At 45.3% G+C, this 17,690-nt stretch overlaps 1 long non-coding RNA gene across 1 annotated transcript; it reads right to left on the bottom strand.

Moving 5' to 3' along the window:
* Positions 1 to 10,531: 10,531 nt before the first annotated feature.
* Positions 10,532 to 16,371, bottom strand: LOC119441909 (uncharacterized). The gene is made up of 3 exons (XR_005190022.2): positions 16,206 to 16,371; positions 12,418 to 12,449; positions 10,532 to 12,175 (listed from the first exon to the last, which is right to left on the bottom strand). It is a non-coding gene; the product is annotated as an uncharacterized LOC119441909 (long non-coding RNA).
* Positions 16,372 to 17,690: the final 1,319 nt, after the last annotated feature.

Raw genomic sequence — 17,690 nt, forward strand, 5'->3', positions numbered from 1 at the left:
CTGCGTTGCCCGCTCAGTGGCCACGCGCCTTAATACGAGCATTAGGGTAGCTTCACTCTTTGTTTTTTTTTTTTTGTTGGTTGGTTCTTGAATTTCGTTTTCCTCACTTTGCACTCTGAAGCCGCGCCTAGTCCCGTTCGACTGACACAGCCTCGTCAGCTGTCTCGACTGCCCACAAAAAGCCAACTGCTACCTCCACGCATCCGCTCCCAATGTTTCCTCGAAAAATCGCTTCGTCACGTGTCACGCAAGCAGAGCCAAGTGAATGCAGTCATTTTTAAGGTACCCTCCCGATTTCGCATATACAGGCAGCTCGTTGCAAAGTAAACATTTCGCATTTCTGGCTAATTCGTTTTCTTCTTTTATAGTCCACATTCGCGAATTACGTAAAATGCCGTGATATCGCGATGTCGGCAGCCGATTGGCGCTTGGACACGGGAAGCTCTTGCGCGTATGAAACGCCAAATGTTTCTGTCCGTCGTTACTTTGCGCAACACCCGAACAATCGTTTTCGCGTCGAGCGCAACGCGTGGCCAGACGCGACCGCGCCGCACTAGGCTGCTGGCGCGACAAGCGCCACTCGCTCACGCTAGTCACGCGCGCACTCGCACAAGCGCGGGGATTCCCCCCTCCTCCTCCGACGTGTAAGTTCTCTCTCCTCTGAGCCACTCCGCCCTCGCGAAACTTACTAGATTCGCGCGCAATGTCCACACCAGTCGCGCCAGTGCGCAGTCAACCGGCGTCGCATACGCTGGACGCCGAGACGCAGGCGGCTGCAGACACACTTGTAAACAGAGCGAACGCTGAAGCAGATAACGCTGTAAAGCACGGGCCAGGCGATGCCCGAGCATCGGCCCGAGAAACCAGACATTGCAGAATAGACTGCAGGCACGGTTAATGCTGACGTTCATTTCCGCCACAGTTTATTGTGACGTACGTAATAAAGTACCCGAATGGTGCGCTTGGGATCACTGCCGGTGAGTTGTGGCGATTGAGAACTCAAATTCGTCTGCTGCACTCGGTGGAACTGACTATTGGTTATAACACACGCACAAACGCAAGCTTCGCTTCGAGCAAAAGTTCGCGCACGGCCTCGATCGACGATCCCCGTACAGAAACACGAGGGTGCACGATCATCTCACCTCTGAACGGCGTGTAACGTCGAATCTTGTCCGCAAACTTAAAGCTGTTGGCGAGGGGAAAGCCACGCTCGGAGAGTTTGAGCTCCGTGTCGGCCGACGCGTTGTCCGGGCAGCCCGGAACGGGGCACAGGGTTTGGCAAGCACTCTTGTCGAAGCCCTTCTCGTAGGCCGGTGCGGAGCTCTGTCCGCTACCGACGGACAGCACGGCACAAACGAACATCACCACGGCGACGAACATGATGGACCGTCAACGAAGTACGTTGGGAGAACACGCGAGAGCTTTTTCGAATCGCGGTGTCTCGCTTCGAACCTCGGGTTCGCGCGCCGGGACCCGGGGTATCACGCCCAAAATTGCAGACGACCGACGAACGAGCGCCTACGAATCGACGCGCCGTGCGCCACCTGTCGTGCGTACTAAAAACGACGCGGGCGCCGCAATGGCGCTGCGGCTGGTCAGCCAACGGGAGAAATCGAAACCGAAAGCAATGCGGTATCTCGCTGTACGATGCACAAGTACGCCGCGCGGTGCCCGTCCAGAAACACGGACCTGCGTCGATACATTCTATACCTTGATTTACGCTCGAAGAAGCCAAATATACCAGAATACATATTTGCGCTGACACGCTTCTGTGACACAGACATTCTGTGACACAGACGCAGTCATTTGAGGCAACAGCATGATGAGCTGCGCAGCGATAGCGCGACGTAATCCTTTATCATTTTTTTTTAAGTATATTGTGACAGAGCGACGAAGAAGACGTTTGGACATGACTTGAAGAAGACGACGCTCTGGACTTCGCGAGCTATGATCTTGTCAGCCGCTGCCATACTTGTAAATATAGTGTAAATATATTTCTTGCTTCTTTTCCCCGTAACATTTTTGGTGGAGGTGCGGGGTTTCTGTTTTCTGTGTGGTGTTGCTGTTTTCGTTCCGGTATAAATGAAAAGCACTTGAGGCTACAGGTGGCCTGCGTGATTTCTACATCGTCGGCGCATTGACTGCTGTAATTTAGCTGTGCTGACGTCTCACATAATGACATAATATTCTGCGCGTTACTTTAAGCCGCAGAGCAGCCAAATGAGATATTTAGGTTGACTCGACATCCTGCAGTGCCCACGCTTTAGAAAAAAAAAACTGTCACCAACGCAGCCTTATTTTCTATCGCAGAGTTCTAATTTCATATTGAGTCATGAGCCCATGCAGGATCAGACTAATGGATTTAAATATATACGTATACTCTCCATTGAAAATTGTCATCTTCGACTTCAAAAGTCTTCCCAAGGAAAGCTCTTTTCCATCATTGCATTTCGCCCCCACCGAAATGCTAAGCCACCACGGCGGGTAATGTTAGACTGTTTATATTTCCTTGCTGTCTGCTGCCTTCTGGTTATTAAGACTAGTCAAGTTGCTGTTCATAGCAACTTTTTTCCTAATGCCTTGGAACCTTGTACTATTTGTTTTCAAGAATAAAGGTATTATTATTATTATTATTATTATTATTATTATTATTATTATTATTATTATTATTATTATTATTATTATTATTATTATTATGTTAGAGCAAATGACTCACGCAAAATAATAATAACAATAATAAAGGAACACCTTCGCGCAGCCGCTAACACAAATATCGTCCAATGTCGCAAGCATGGTGCAATTCACAAAAGAGAATGAACCTCCACGCCAATCATCCGGTAATAATTTTAGAGTAATTGCACGAGAACTAAGGATGTACCTGCATAGGTTACAATAGGTTGCCGCACAACTGGCCGGCGGCCGACGATTGGCAATACGTTGGAACATATTTCATTGTCGATTCCCTCGGCCAAGCAGCAAGTCGTGATATTAGGCTATATTAGGCCAGTCCACAAGTCGTGATCTATCGGTTAGCCGCATCTGCATATGGTGGCAAACACTGCTGGCACAGCTGGTGCATAATTTATCGGGGAGCAATGTCTAAAAACGCAGCACGCTATCAATTTTACCACTTCTCATTGTCCAAACAGTTCGGCTGGAGCAGGCTATCGCAAAAAAAAAAAAAAAAAAAAAAAAAAAAAAAAAGTTGGAACGCCGTGTCGCCATATATGGCCGACGTAGTGCAGCTATATCGCGCTGTACAACAATGCGCAGAAATTTCAGTTTTCGCAGTAGAGAAACATGTTCCCTGAAATGTTTAAACTATAACCCTAGCTGGCAGCTACGCGTCTCGAGGCGTACGCGATACCATGTGTAATTATTTTGAACAGACGTCAGAAACTTATGGCGCATTCGACTGGTCGCTTGCTCGGTTTACATTCGGCTACAGTCAAAATTGAGCGCTCAGAACACATTCGCCCGGTTCATTTAGAACGCCGCGCTCCAGCTCAGAGCGTTCGGAGGCTTGTCACGCTCCCACCTTTGAGCTGGGAGCGTGACAGAATCCCGATCACGTGGTTACTCCAATTGCTCAGGAGAAGCGCAACGTTCAGTAGGTGCAGACTTTCTCCGCATGGTTGCAATCTCGGGAGGGCTCGGCATCGTTGTAAACCGAGTTGGAACACGGTAAAAACCAGTCGAATGTACCAATTGATATTCGTCCCATGTGCTGCGCCACTGGGGAACGGCAGCGGGTACAGAAATTGGAGATATGTATATTTTGCTTCTGTGAGCAACATGCGTACCGTATGTATGCATGCAATTATCTGTTCTTCGAACATCATCAAACTGATATCTATAGCATGGTGCTCGCTAACGATTGCGTGGCGGCGGCTGGCGCCATTTTATGCGCGGTACATGGCCACGTACCCGAAAAGTAAATGTTTGTCGCGGTGCGTGCACCCATGCTATAGTACTGCTATAGTACTGTATGCTATGTCTGTCAGAATTACCGGATGTACAAGTCAACCCAGAAGGTCTGTCCTTCTAACAGATCCGACACATCAAAAATTTCACGGGGAATGCAAGGCGAAACGTCGGTAATAGGCATGCAGCCAACCGAGGTAAGGCCGATATCAAGCCCTAAGCTCGGCTCAAGCTTCTTTTTTTTTTTTTTTTTTCGTTACCATGCCTGGCCCAGTCAATCTTTGGTTGGCCATCATACACTTGCCCGAGGTTGCGTCAGAAGAGTTTTCCCCACTGACAAGCAGAAGTACATATATGTGAGAAGTCAGGAAGCGTTCCTCTTATGTATTAACGGCACCTTCCTGCAACCAGTAATAATACTTCACTTGGAAGCAAAAACATTCGAACAGAATAATTTACCCTAGGGATGACTTATGGCCACTGTACCGTGAATTTCTGCTCGTCGCGCGGCCAGTGCATTCAAGTGGCTGCTCTTTGCCTCCTCGACAATGGATATGTCGATGATGATATGAACATTAAAATTAAATTATGGGGTCTTACGTGCCAAAACCACGATATGCCGTAGTGGGGGATTCCGGATTAATTTTGACCACCTGAGGTTCTTTAACGTGCACCCTATTAATGCACGGGACACGGACGTTTTTGCATTCCGCCCTCATCGAAATGCGGTCGCTATGGCCGGGATTTGATCCCGCACCGTCGTGCTTAGCAGCTCAACGCCAAAGCCACTACGCCATCACTCATTTTTTTGGAATGAGGTAGTGACATATCACCAGTGTCAACTGTACTAGAGAAGCACAGAGTAGCCAAAGTGGCGCGCGAATACATGGACGAACGTGAAGCTTTTGCGGTGAGCCTACGCAAGAGGCGCTGATGTGGTAAACCCGTTAAAAGGACACTAAAGGCAAATATTAAGTAAAGCTAAAGTGACATATTAATACTCGAAAACGTCTAAGTCGTCAATATTACGAAGAACAGAGCTTTGGGAAATAAGAAATTGAGTTTGACCTTCTAGTATACTAGCCCCATAACGCAGCAACTCTTCGTAATTTTGTCCTTCGTACTCAACTACTAATTAATAGAAAGGTAATTGAATTGCATTATAAGACGGAAGAAAATGTTACTTGTTCAGTGCTATTCGATTATTGGTAAAAATGACCAACTGACGATACCACTGACAAAAAACGACGCGGCGAATGGTCAAAAGGTTGTTTTCGCTCGACCCCGCTCCGGCCGCGCCCACATGTTTTGATAGTTTCGGTATCGCGTAGTGCTGCGCTTGTTTTGATGTCTCGCGAAGCTCACGTCGACCACATGCATGCGATATTCAAGCGACAGCGACGCGACAGACGGACTTTGTTGCGCTATCGCGTCCCATTTTATCATTTACAGAATTTTACATCGCAATTCTTAGGCACCCGTTTCTGCAACGAGCGTCGGCATCCTACCTCGCAACCGAGCGAACGAGCACAGCGAAAGATGAGAGCGAACTCCGAGCGCAGCGGCGGGTGAGGGGAAAAAAAACGGCGAAAGCGAAGGCAGCGCGACGAAGAAAACGGAGGAGGAAGGTGCAGCAGAACCATGAGGCGGAAAGCGGGGGAGGGTATGGCGAAAGCGTGAGAAAAACGTAGTGCCGCGCACGAGGGACTTTGCGGCGACGATGGCTACGAGATAGCGCCAGAGTAGTGCGCCTCGTCTGTATATGGAAAGAAAACACGGCATGAGCGGAGGTTGTCCGCGGCGGCTGCTGTGGATCGCGCCCACGCGTCACCCACGCGCTTCCTCTCGCGGTCTCCTGATTAGCGAGGCAGTCGCGCCACCATTCGCTCCCTTTGCAACGTGCCGCACGAGATAGATTGTCCGCGCCAGCCAGTATATCGTGAAATGAAAACACGTATACAGCTGCGCTCAAATTTCGCATTAGGGAGTGTAGTAATCGTCGGTGAATTTTTAAAATCGCACATTGCACGTAGCAGAATTCTTCTTGAGGTAGATTACTGTCATAATCTGACATTACTTCCACAAAAATAAAAGTGAATATTTGACTAATTGTGTTTTTTGCTAATTAACTTTTAAACTGATTACCTTAAGCCACATACTGCAATTTACAAATTGTAGCCGGTGACTTCTAAGGCCATATCTACTTTGAGCGGATTCTGAGAATGACAAGAGTTTCGAGGTGTGTTCCGAAAGCTTGCGACAATATGCATTGGCATACCTTGCGAATAGGGAGCGCAGAAGTGTTGTAGAAAAATCCTCCGTTTTCTTTCTTCCGCAACACTTCTGCGCTCCCCTTTTGCAAGATATGTCAAACCAAGTAGCCCAACAGCTTACTATTCCAAAATGCATTGGTGTTCCGGTTACTTTTGAGCTTCAATGCATTAAAAGAATATTGTTAAAAATTGGAACAACCGTGCATTTTTACCACATGTTTGACTGCGCTTAACCCAAAACTGGTGCTCATTTCAAAATTCGTTCCAAGCGCATAACCCTTATGAAATCATTGGATTCAGTGTGTGTATATTACAATGTGTGCTCTAAAGTAATTAGTTGAAAAGTTAATTAGGGAAATTTTGTTTAGTCAATTATGCACATCGATTTTCAGCGTATGCAATGCACATGATATCCCTTCGAGTATTATAGCCGAATAAGTACGAGTATATTTGTGCTAAATGCCACACAAGATTTTTACAAATTCTGTTAACGTTAAAATAAAACGCCCAGTGTATGGGCGCGACATTGCGGGAAAAAGTGGCTACAAAATCGTACGCCTGTAAAGAAATATTTAAAAAAAATTACGGGGTGTTATGGGCACAAAGCACGATCATATTATGAGGCACACCGTATGGGGCACTCTAGAATAATTTGGACCTCCTGGTGTTCTTTAACATGCACCTAAATCAAAGTACACGGGTGTTTTCGCATTTCGCCCCCATCGGAATGCAGCCACGGCGGCCGGAATTTGATCCTGCGACCTCGTGCTTAGCAGCCCAACACCACCATCGCCACTAAGCAACCACGGCGGGTCGTAAATAAATATCAAACTTGCCGCTAGGCCAATGATTTAACCAGAGGGCACTAGATATAGTTTTAATATATCATCGCCAGTAAAAATGCATTCCATGTCACCAGCGGTAATGTCTGTGGGGCCATCTGATAGCTAAAAATCATAACACTTTCATGACCCCGTGGCCTCCCAAATTATGTGCGCGCGCCCAATCTCGGATACTTTGTACGCAGTGGCCCTTTTCGATCTGTCGTCTCGGACTGCCCGAGATGACAAATGTACGCAACGGTCATGGGATGAAAGCATCGCCTTGGACAGTCCCGGAGTATCAGGGAATAGTCCGTCAATGTGGCATGAGCCAAAGCGAAGGCTCATTTTACCTTGCTGTCACGGAGTACAAGTAGCAAGAGAACATTTGGACGAAGCGGGCGTACTGGTTGCTGTCGTACGCAATTACGCAGTAACGGGCGGGCCGCCGCGCGGACTTCTGGGTGGCAAACGAAGTTCCTACAAGCAGCAGAAAATGCCACGTCCATGAGATGCCTTGGGGTGCCGTCGGTTGCGTTCACTCGGCTGCTGGCGGTGCTGGCGCATTTTACGCAAAAAACTGCAGAGCCAGCTGCTGGGCGCCGTTTTACTCAACAAAGGAAGTAATGGCGTACGCAATGTCACACTTCCTCACTCGTGGCGGGTAATTTGAATTGTGCAAGAGGAATGCGGCCCCTTCAGACGCAATTTTCTCTTAAACTAAGCGTTTTATTCGCACAAAACATGCACTGCGGGGTTTCTGGAATGATATTTTAAATGTCTAAGTTGACATTCTTGCTTTCAGTGTACTTTTAAAGCCTCTGGACTGTCTCTGCTCGAGGAAGTGGCAGGCGTCTATGTGCATGATTTATTATATTTTTTACTGCTATTAGCCATTAACGCATAACATAGGTACTATTAAGTTGTCCGTCACCGCAAGATAACACTGCAGCGACTCGCCGCACCGCAATTGCTTACAGGACACTAGTCGGGCCATGCTTACTGTACACCTATTTAATCTAGAGTCCCTATCAAAAACACTTAATAGAACCAGGGTTTGACTCAGAACTCAAGGACAATTCAAGGGTGAAGACCAGCAGTCAAGGAGGGAGAAACAAACCTTATTCGTACACATACACTGAAAAATAGTGAAACCACCTTTTTAGCTGCAATTTCTTCCAGCTAAGCAGCTGCTGAGTTGGACACACTCTTCAAGCTCTTCAGGTGGCTTTTCTAAGTTGACTTTCCACATTGAAATGATGCCGATTTGCCTTCTGGCATGATGGTTAGTAGTGTTTGACTTCAGCCAAAGATACTCATCGTGTTAATGCCAAATGGCCAAAACTCGCTTTCCATCAGGCACTTCTGAGCCTAGGGCTCAAAAATGGAGCTATGATGGCTGCAGTGTGAACCAACTAGCAAAACAACAATATTGTGGCATGGCTTGGTCGCTTCATCTGGCTGTCTAACTCCATGATAAATAAGCCTGCCATCGGTGGCTGTGGACACACCACATTGTAATCGTTTCCCATCCCCATACAAAGAAAATATCTATTATTGTTTGCCTTTAGACAGTGTCCAAGGCATAACCTCTATGCACAGTTTGTTACTTTGAATGTTCCCAGGTCGCCCCCAACCGCAGTTTTCAAGGAATTCAAGGAGCATGTGTATGTTCAAGGAATTTTAATGGCCCTTGAATCTCTTTTTCCAGATTCAAAGGTTTCCAAGAATTTCAAAGTGGTGTATGAACCCTGTATAACACAAGAATTAGCCATCAGATTCATATACTCTGAGTACTCAAGGCAGTCTGGTGCGTTGGATTTGCTCCCAAGGGCAAACTTGCAACCACTTTCACTACGAATAATTCCTAGACTAAAATTCATTTACTTCTTATACCATGGTCACTTTAAAATACTGCAATCTGATTGTCTGCATGACTTTTTCAAGCTCTCATCAAGAATGAATCATTGCAAAGCAATTCGTCAACCCTTGCATTGATGCCCATAAATACTCCTGATCCTTCGGTAATCTCTCATTGGAATAATCTACCAAACATTGCTGTGTTTTGCAATACCATTGATTCCTTTGTGAAACACATCCAATGTATTCAATTCTCATAGCGATTTTACCGTCCGTAATAATAATTACACAAGTGTGTGATCCTCGTAAGCAGATGTGGGTTCGGCTCCCAACTGGTGGCAAGTTATCATCCAATTTCATTTCCATTTACCTTATTAATTCTACATTTCAATGAAACGTAACAATTAGCATCCTCTATGCTTTCCCTTGTTTCACTGTGTTTTTGCTTATGGTTGTGACGCACGTGGTAATGAAAGAGTAAAGACGAGAGAGAAACAGGAGCACTTAACAAGTGTAAATATACTTCACTGCAAAGTTCACTGATAGCTATATTTGCAAGCAGGAAAGAAAAGTTAACGAAAGCCAAAATTAGGATGTCATTGTGCCTATATTCTGATCATATCCCCTTCAGGTGCCAACTAAATTCAATTAAAAATTTCATTTTACATCTCTTGAGCCTTCGGAATCATTCAGAATTTTCAATTCTTCAGCGAGTTTTGTCAAGTCTACAAAATGTGGACTCTATACAAGAACTCTCTACAGGGACATCAGACATAAGAACAACTATTTCATGTCTAGCATTTGGAAAGCACCTATCCAGCCATTTGAAAAAATGTCACAGTTTCGCCCTAAGGGCGAAGCAATGAATGCGATAGCAACACAGCAATGTCATACGAAGTAAGGTGAGCGGCTTTGGTAGCAATATGAATTGTAGTAAACATGAGCTGATTAAGTAAGCAGGTGTGCTGCGGCGTAAGTAGACCGACATGAAGAGAGACTGGATGACCACGAGAAGGCGCGTGTGAAACAGTGGTGTTGATGAGAAGCGCTGCCCGTGGGCAGCGCGTGCGAAGGGACACACCTGTAGCGCTGCACTGCCGATCCGGGCAGCATTGCATGTGTAGCGTGCGTTGGAAAATGTGGCCCGACTATTACTAACTGTGGTGTGAGCGCGCACAAACAAACATGAATAGATCACACTGAATGACTGCAGACGACTGTCAAAACGCTGGCAGCAAGCGCATATACGCCGCAGCGGGTGAAGGCACGTGCGGTCTATCGCTTCAACAGAAACTGAGCGGCGAATGCACAGCGCATAAAGGTCAGAGCCGTGTGGAGATAAGAGACGGTGCGGGCCAGCGACACGCGCGGTTGTTGGCAGAGTAGAAGTGCGCCCCCCCCCCCCCGCTCCCTCCGGCGCTCACTTCCCGCTTCCTTGCTTGCGCGTGGGAGATTGAGTGCGTTCGCTCTCCGTGACAGCGTGCGTGCCCGCACGCTTCCGCTCGGGCATACGGCGCGCGGCGAAGAATTTATCTATACGGAACTTCACGGCGACGGCAGAAATCCGGTGGAAGTGTCCATATAATTGCTATCGCAATAAAATAAGTCTGAAGTAAAACACTTTGAAAGATAAAGAATTGAATGATGGAGTCAGATAACGTCATACTGACACTAAGAGAAAACAGTACTAAAAGCCATCTAACTTTCAACTGATTTTACTAAAACTCGCATAGTATTATTCAAACTTAAAAGCACAGCTAAGATCAGAAGTGTTTCAACATCTATGTGGGATGTTTTCAATATCTTCATCAGTTACCTTAATTTTGATATACTATCCTGGGTGCACATTTGCACACATAGCACCTGAAAGGGATATGCCCAACTGACACTTGCAAACTAGCTTGGTGCAACAGATATCTGCACGCCACCTGACAATAGACCCTTTTCTCAACTCGAAAGTGCACTTCTCTGCGATGCGCATTAGCCCAACTAATGACAGTGCTGACCATCTTTCCAATTAGGATGAAGTGCTAGCTGCACACACTTGGGCTGATCTCTTGAGCATGATTTCAACATGAGTCATGCCTACATTTTCCATGTCATAATACAAGCAAACTGTGCTTGTAGATGCTGTTTGTAAAAATGACTACATTGCCATTAGTTGTTTAAACTGCCTCACAAGAAAGCTAGCTTTACCATTATGAAAAGGGTCTACTGGCTAATTGGTACATCACAGCCGCTGTGGACATCGGTGTATGAAGGTAGAATTCATAGACCTAATAAATGCTGTGACATCTGGATGAAATTTCAGCTTGACTATTTCTGGTAACTACAAACTACCCAATAAGAGCAGCGCGACAACTGAATTATGCAGTTAGGGGCCTGTTTCATTTTACTACTAGAGCACACAAGAAAAAAGAATTGTGGATCTGCTAAACTTTCTCTGCCGCACAACTTGACTGCAGCATACGTCTAAATCTTCTAGTATGCAGCATCCCACATGCTATGTGACTCAACATAAAAAGTTTCCTTCTAACATACTCTGTCTCAAAAAAGAAGTACACTGCAATTTTGAATGCATGCAAAGGACAACAGACATTCTTAGTCTGGTGATGTGTTTAATGAGTCACCAACAATGTCATATACAGTGAATGAAGCATGAATGTATGAATATGAGCTTAAAGAAACCAACACAGCTGAAAATATGAGGTATGACACAATGGAACCATGACATAAGTTAGATGCTTATGATAACACAAATCTCGCACAACAGAACACAGTTCATTTTTACGTATATGTGCAGCGCGACACAGACGAGCGACAAGGAATGGGCAACACGAGCGCTGACTTACAACTGTCCCTTGTCTGTGTCGTGCTGCCCATATACGTAAAAATGTTCACTGCTGTAAATTCAAGTTCAAAACGAGAGTGCTCATATATATCAAAAGATCCAATGTTTTTTTTAGAAAGCGTTCACAAGCGTTTAGAAAGAACACAAGGATTGGCCTGATTAAAAACATTTTAGTAACCATGGTAACTAACACAAGCTCCATACAGTCCATGACGTTAAATTTTCTGAAGAGTACAAGAGGAAGAGGAAAACCAAGCACACATTTTTCACGTGGCCTGCTCAGCCATGCAGCACGAGAGCTTGGTGACAGCAGGAGACGTGATGCATCAGCTTCACAAGCTTGCAAGCTGCTTGGTCAGAGGTTGAGGCATGAAGTTGTGGGCAATCTACTTGTTTGCAGAAGACAGTTTTGCTCGTCTGAGGTTGTAGCTGCTCCTCATCACATTCTGCAAAGCAACATTAAAAAAAATATTACTGTAGAGCTGCAAGGGGATGAGCTTGCACTAATAATTAGAGGAGAAATAGTACCTCCTCAAAATTCCACTTTGCCAGAAAATATAAAATTATCCCTCCAAGTAACAAGCATTTATGCTTCAGGAAACACAGGTGCACTACTGACAACATGCTCAGACCTATGTATCTTTATCTTATGACTAGCATATGCAAAGAAAAATAAAAGAGGACTTACCTCCTTATCTGCTGGAACAGAGCTGAGGTTGGCTGCACAGAAATTATGTGAAATTAAATGTAAGTACATGCAGATGAGAAATAAAGAATGCAACTTTACAAACCTATTGAGAAATTATTGACAACACCTTTAATAGCCACCAGAAGCATAGACACAGATGCAAGGACAGCTGTGCTGACCCATCAGGTCTCATTGGACATTTCGATTGGTAGTATACATTGGAAGTTGTGATAAAATGCTACCTACGTGCCACTTTACAATGATTTTCAAGCTAGGCAAGAGTGGTGGCTGCTAAGCCCAGCGCAAGAAAGCCGTGTGCGGCACTATTACAGTTGCACCGCTGATTCACCACAGGTTCATTATTAGAGGAGATAGGAGAAATTGATATGTCGCGTCACCATGCTGCCAAGAGGTGGGCTTCACTGCCAACACAACTCCCTCCTCCTTTGCCTCGACTAACATGCACACACGCCATTACTCCTCTGCCTTCTCCTGCCAAGGGACCACGTCATGCTTACGTCACATGCCTCATTTTTTTTTCTTCCTGTGTTGCCAAGCAGTGCACTTTTAGTGGCACTTTTGTGCATTAAATGATTTGCCAAAGCCATGTGTCATAATCGGTGATGTTGCAGGTAATGCAGCTGACGTCGAGGCATTTATGCATGGGATCTTGATTCTCTGGCAGGATGCAGAGGACGCACAGGCTTGGATTTGAAATTTGTTTTCACATTATGCAGTGCTTTGACACGTTGCAGACATGATCATCAGCATGTGATCTATGCATCGCAAAATTTTTTGAAGCAAAGTACCAATAAAGACATTGTACTTATTTTTCTCAATAAGTGAATTATAAATTTCTGAGATCATGCTCGGTGCCTTGAGTCAAAGCACTGAGCATGATCTCAGAAGCAGCATGTCATCGAATGCACACGCCGAAATGCGAGACCGCTGTTCGGATAACACCAACTTAAACGAACATAGACGGACAATAAAACTTCCGTAACAAAGCGTAAGCTGCGTTGTACCCATCGAAAACAAAATGATAAGCTCTTCAATGCGCAAGCCATGGGTTTTGCTACAATGCCAATCTGCTAGTGCACCAAGTGGCAGGTTTAGATTAGTGGAGCGCTGGACCGGCTATCGCTCGCACTATCCCTGCCCGAGATATGCACTAATGCTGACATTGGTTGTTTCGGATCATCGGCTTTCCCCTTGAGCCAAAAAAAAATATATATATATTTTGGTTTCACTCCTAAACAAAATAGTAAACAACATTTCAGTTATGTTTTCGTTCCAGTCAAAAAAAAAAATTTTTTTTTTTCGTTTTTGTTCTGTTTCGACACACTGGCGACAGTGGCAACACATTGTGTCGCTATGATTCAATGCTAACGCATTACAGGGCGACAGTCATCGTGGGATGGGTTCTACCTCAATTATTTTTGTTCTCTATATGTGCTTATATAGTATACTATTGAACCTCATATAACAAACACCAGAGAAGTATAATGAATTATCAAATACAACAAAGTAAATCAAATTTCACTTGCCAATCTCAGCACATGTAATGAGTAGATGCTTACAAAGGAAAGTGAATATAAAGAAGGTATTTTCGTGTCGAATCCGGCTTCATTATAGCGAGACTTGACTGTATGAGTGTTTGTTTTCCTGGCTGTGTAAAGGTACAGTTAAACCTCGATATAACGAAGGCAATATAACAAATCACCAATTTGCTTTGTTATATCGAAATTTTGTTGTATTGAAATTTGACTTTTTATGCAAATAAGTACAGTCACTGATCGATTTTTCTTACAAAGAGAGAGAGAGAGAAAGATGTTTATTAAATAAAAAACAATGTACAGAAAGGGACCCCAGAACTTCAAGAGAAAACAATTCATTCGGAAGAATTTGGGACTCAGCAACGAATTACCCGGTTTCATTCCACATCAACGATACAAATTAAGTGAAGTCAAGTGCACTCTGCCCCCACGGCTGATAGCGTCGCCCGCACTGGGCCAACGCTATCATGAAAAGCACCGGCAGCCGGGAGCAAACGCTTTGTCTTCCTCTCGCTCAAAAGGTCACCGAAACTAGAAATTAAGCAACCCCTAATACTAAACGCGTGGGAAGACAGCTTACATGATGCCACACCGTCTCGGCACGCCCACTCTTTGCACACGTGGCAGATTACCTCTAAAGTAGGGCGCACGGCTGCGTATGCCGTCAGCCGCGCTTACAGCCATGCACAGCCACGGCCGAGAGGCGCACCAGTAATCGAGACGTGCGGCACCTTACACTCCAGCTCCACCCCCCCCCCCCTCGTGCACACTGTCGCGTTACCGCAAGCTTCCTCCCTCCCCCTCTTTCCCTTTGCTCACCCGGGAAGGCAGCACTCGTGAAGCCACCATCTTTCTTGTCTCACCCTCGCACGCTTACTCTTTCACCTAAAGCACGCAGTGCGAAGGGCGCGATAGGATCTTATCGCGCATAGACTTTATACGGAACATGATGCGGTGCTGCTTAGGCGGTCGCTCTTGTCGTGCGGCGCATGATTTGATAGGTGCGTTTGCAAGCAGCTGCTTGTAATTCAATTATTTCACCATCTACATAAGCTTCCATTTATGGTCTCTGCATTCCTCTGCGACGGCGTGAAATTTTGTTATATTGCAATCGCATACAAACACACTCCGTTATATCGAAGTTTAACTGTATTTTACTGGAATGAGGAGAGGTTGGCATTTCGCCAGAGTTACTTCTAAAAGCACATGCAGCATACACTTTGTTTCCTTAGGTCATCACGTCAGGAAAGTCAGTATATAGGAGTCAGGCCAAGGTCAAGCTAGGAGAGGCAATTCGACAGAACAACAGATGATAATTTCCTGACCAATCAGCAGGTGTGAAGTGCAACCATGTCACAGTGATTGTGCAAAAAATACAAGGTGAGCTAGTTGGTCAGATTTAGTGTCCCATTTTCGTGCTGTTTTTGCCATGATGACCATAAACTGTGCTGCAGGATTTCGTGATTCCTGCATGTTTCTTGTGCTAATTTTCTGGTATGCTCTATTGTCATGCGTTTTTTCATTCCCCCCCTCTGTGCAAACCGCAAGGGCGTACAGCTGAAAAAGTAGCATTGCCAAAGCACTGGGAGGCAATGAACAGTTTCCCGAAGGCCAAATATGGGCAGCAGATTGCCTTGACGCATGCGCTCAATTTTCGTTAAGTTGCTCTATTGTATTTGCTGCACTGGAACACCAAATACCTCTTCTATTCACTTTGTGTGTTATCATTCAGCAATACTTACTCGATTTTTTGTGCCGATGCCTGAGAATGAACATACAGTAAGAACAGTCGTTAGCAGAAAATGAAGGCGAAATCGAAATTATATTCTGGGGTTTTATGCACCAGAACCACAATCTGATTATGAGGCACAGCTTAGTGGAAAGATCCGAATTAATTTTGACCCCTTGGGATTCTTTAACGTACACCCCATACATGGTACACAGGTGTTTTTGCATTCCGCCCCCATCGAAATGCGGCCAGGATCAAACCCGCGACCTTAAGGTCAGCAACGCAATGCCATGGCCACTGGGCTACCACGGTGGGTGAACCTAAATTATGTAAGAGTGAATATTGAAAGCTGACAACGCTCTTTAAGTTAAGTCAAAGAATCGGCAACCTGCAAACGAACTGAAAGTCGTTCTTTACTTAGTGTAAGGCTTGCAGTAGCATCAATGACAGCAATTATGAGACCCTAAAAAAGAAAATGAGAGAAACAGAAAGGAGCTGCCTACCTTGGTTTTCCTTGGACGTAGCATTTGACTTCGTCGAATGTTGTGGCCCAACACTTGGCACGTTCTCCTTGCTGGCTAGATGCCTTCGCATTGAGCCGCCAAGTTTAATGTCCTGTCTAGCTGACCTGACAAATACACCAGCGTAAAAAGAGAAGACAAAAATTGACCCGCTGTCAACACAATGTCATTTGTTTCATAGTAACAAATCTTGAAGGAGTACCGACATGAAATTCTTGACCTGTCCTTTTCTTTTTCGTTAAATGAAGGTCTGAGTCCTCTTTTACCTCGAAAAAAAAACAAAAAAAAACACAGGCAAGTGCACGACTGCTCTAAATAAGTTACTATAAAAGTCAGTTTCCCCCGACAGGCAAAGCATTGATTGCAATAGTGAATTATTAGACAGCTATACAAAGTAAAATTAGTCATTTTATCAGCTACATAAACTGCTTTCAACATTCCCTTACTAACTAAATTAACAGGCACATTGCAATGCGCGCACAGACAACCTTGAACACATCTGACTTGATGAGCGTGGAGACTCGTCGGAACGCTGCCGTGGCTCAGAGTGGCTGCAGCGGCGAGCAAATTCCCCTTCATGCTGCCTCTCGCTTCAACGTGAATTAGGCGCACGAGAACACAGCGCACATGAAGCCATCAGCTAACTCCAGTCAGTTAGCCTTCGAACCCAGCACGGATTGTCTCCACGATAGTGCGTGTGTGGCTACGCTCAGCTGCTGCAGCTGGTGTAGAACAGATGTGCACTAACCTGCCCCCTCCCCCTCCTTCCCTCATAGTGCACACAACTCTTCCTGCTTGTTTTGCGCGTGTGAGAAGATGGCGTGCACCCTCTCCACTTTCCTCCTTTGCGAGTGCGAGAAGACACCTGCCGCATCAAGCCACTATCCTTCTCAGCTCACCCTCGCAAGCTTTCACTCGCACTTACAGCACGTGGCCGCGATGTTACTGCACTTGGACTTTATATGGAACATCATGGCACCAGTGACACCGACAGCAGAAATTTGCCTGGAATATCCGTACAATTACTATTGCAATCATAATCATTTCTACGAGCCAATTTTGGTTTTGGTACTCAGTAGGTAGATGTGCCATGACGTCACAATGCACTGGCTCATTCCGTCTTGCGATCGCATTGGCTACTACACGCTAGTGCAGCCGGAAGAAATGCATGCAGCGCTATTGTTAATTTTTTTAAGAGCAACTTCAATATACCTAGACTTACTGTGACACAATATCAATATTTTGTTCCACGTCATGGCATCACGATGATGTCGATTCCAGGTCTGGCCTTTGGAAACCAACTTTAGTATCAAATTAAAATGATCACATTCTTCCTAATTTTCATACTTGCCGAGTGTCATCCTTATACATGAAGAAGCGTGCAGCAGTTTCTACAAATTCAAAAATATGCTTCAGTACACCTTTAAGGGGGGAGGCGGGGATGAAAATTAACTTTTTTGTTTCTTG

The sequence above is a fragment of the Dermacentor silvarum genome, chromosome 2 (genome assembly GCF_013339745.2).
Source record: "Dermacentor silvarum isolate Dsil-2018 chromosome 2, BIME_Dsil_1.4, whole genome shotgun sequence".
In the NCBI taxonomy this organism is placed as follows: Eukaryota; Metazoa; Arthropoda; class Arachnida; order Ixodida; family Ixodidae; genus Dermacentor; species Dermacentor silvarum.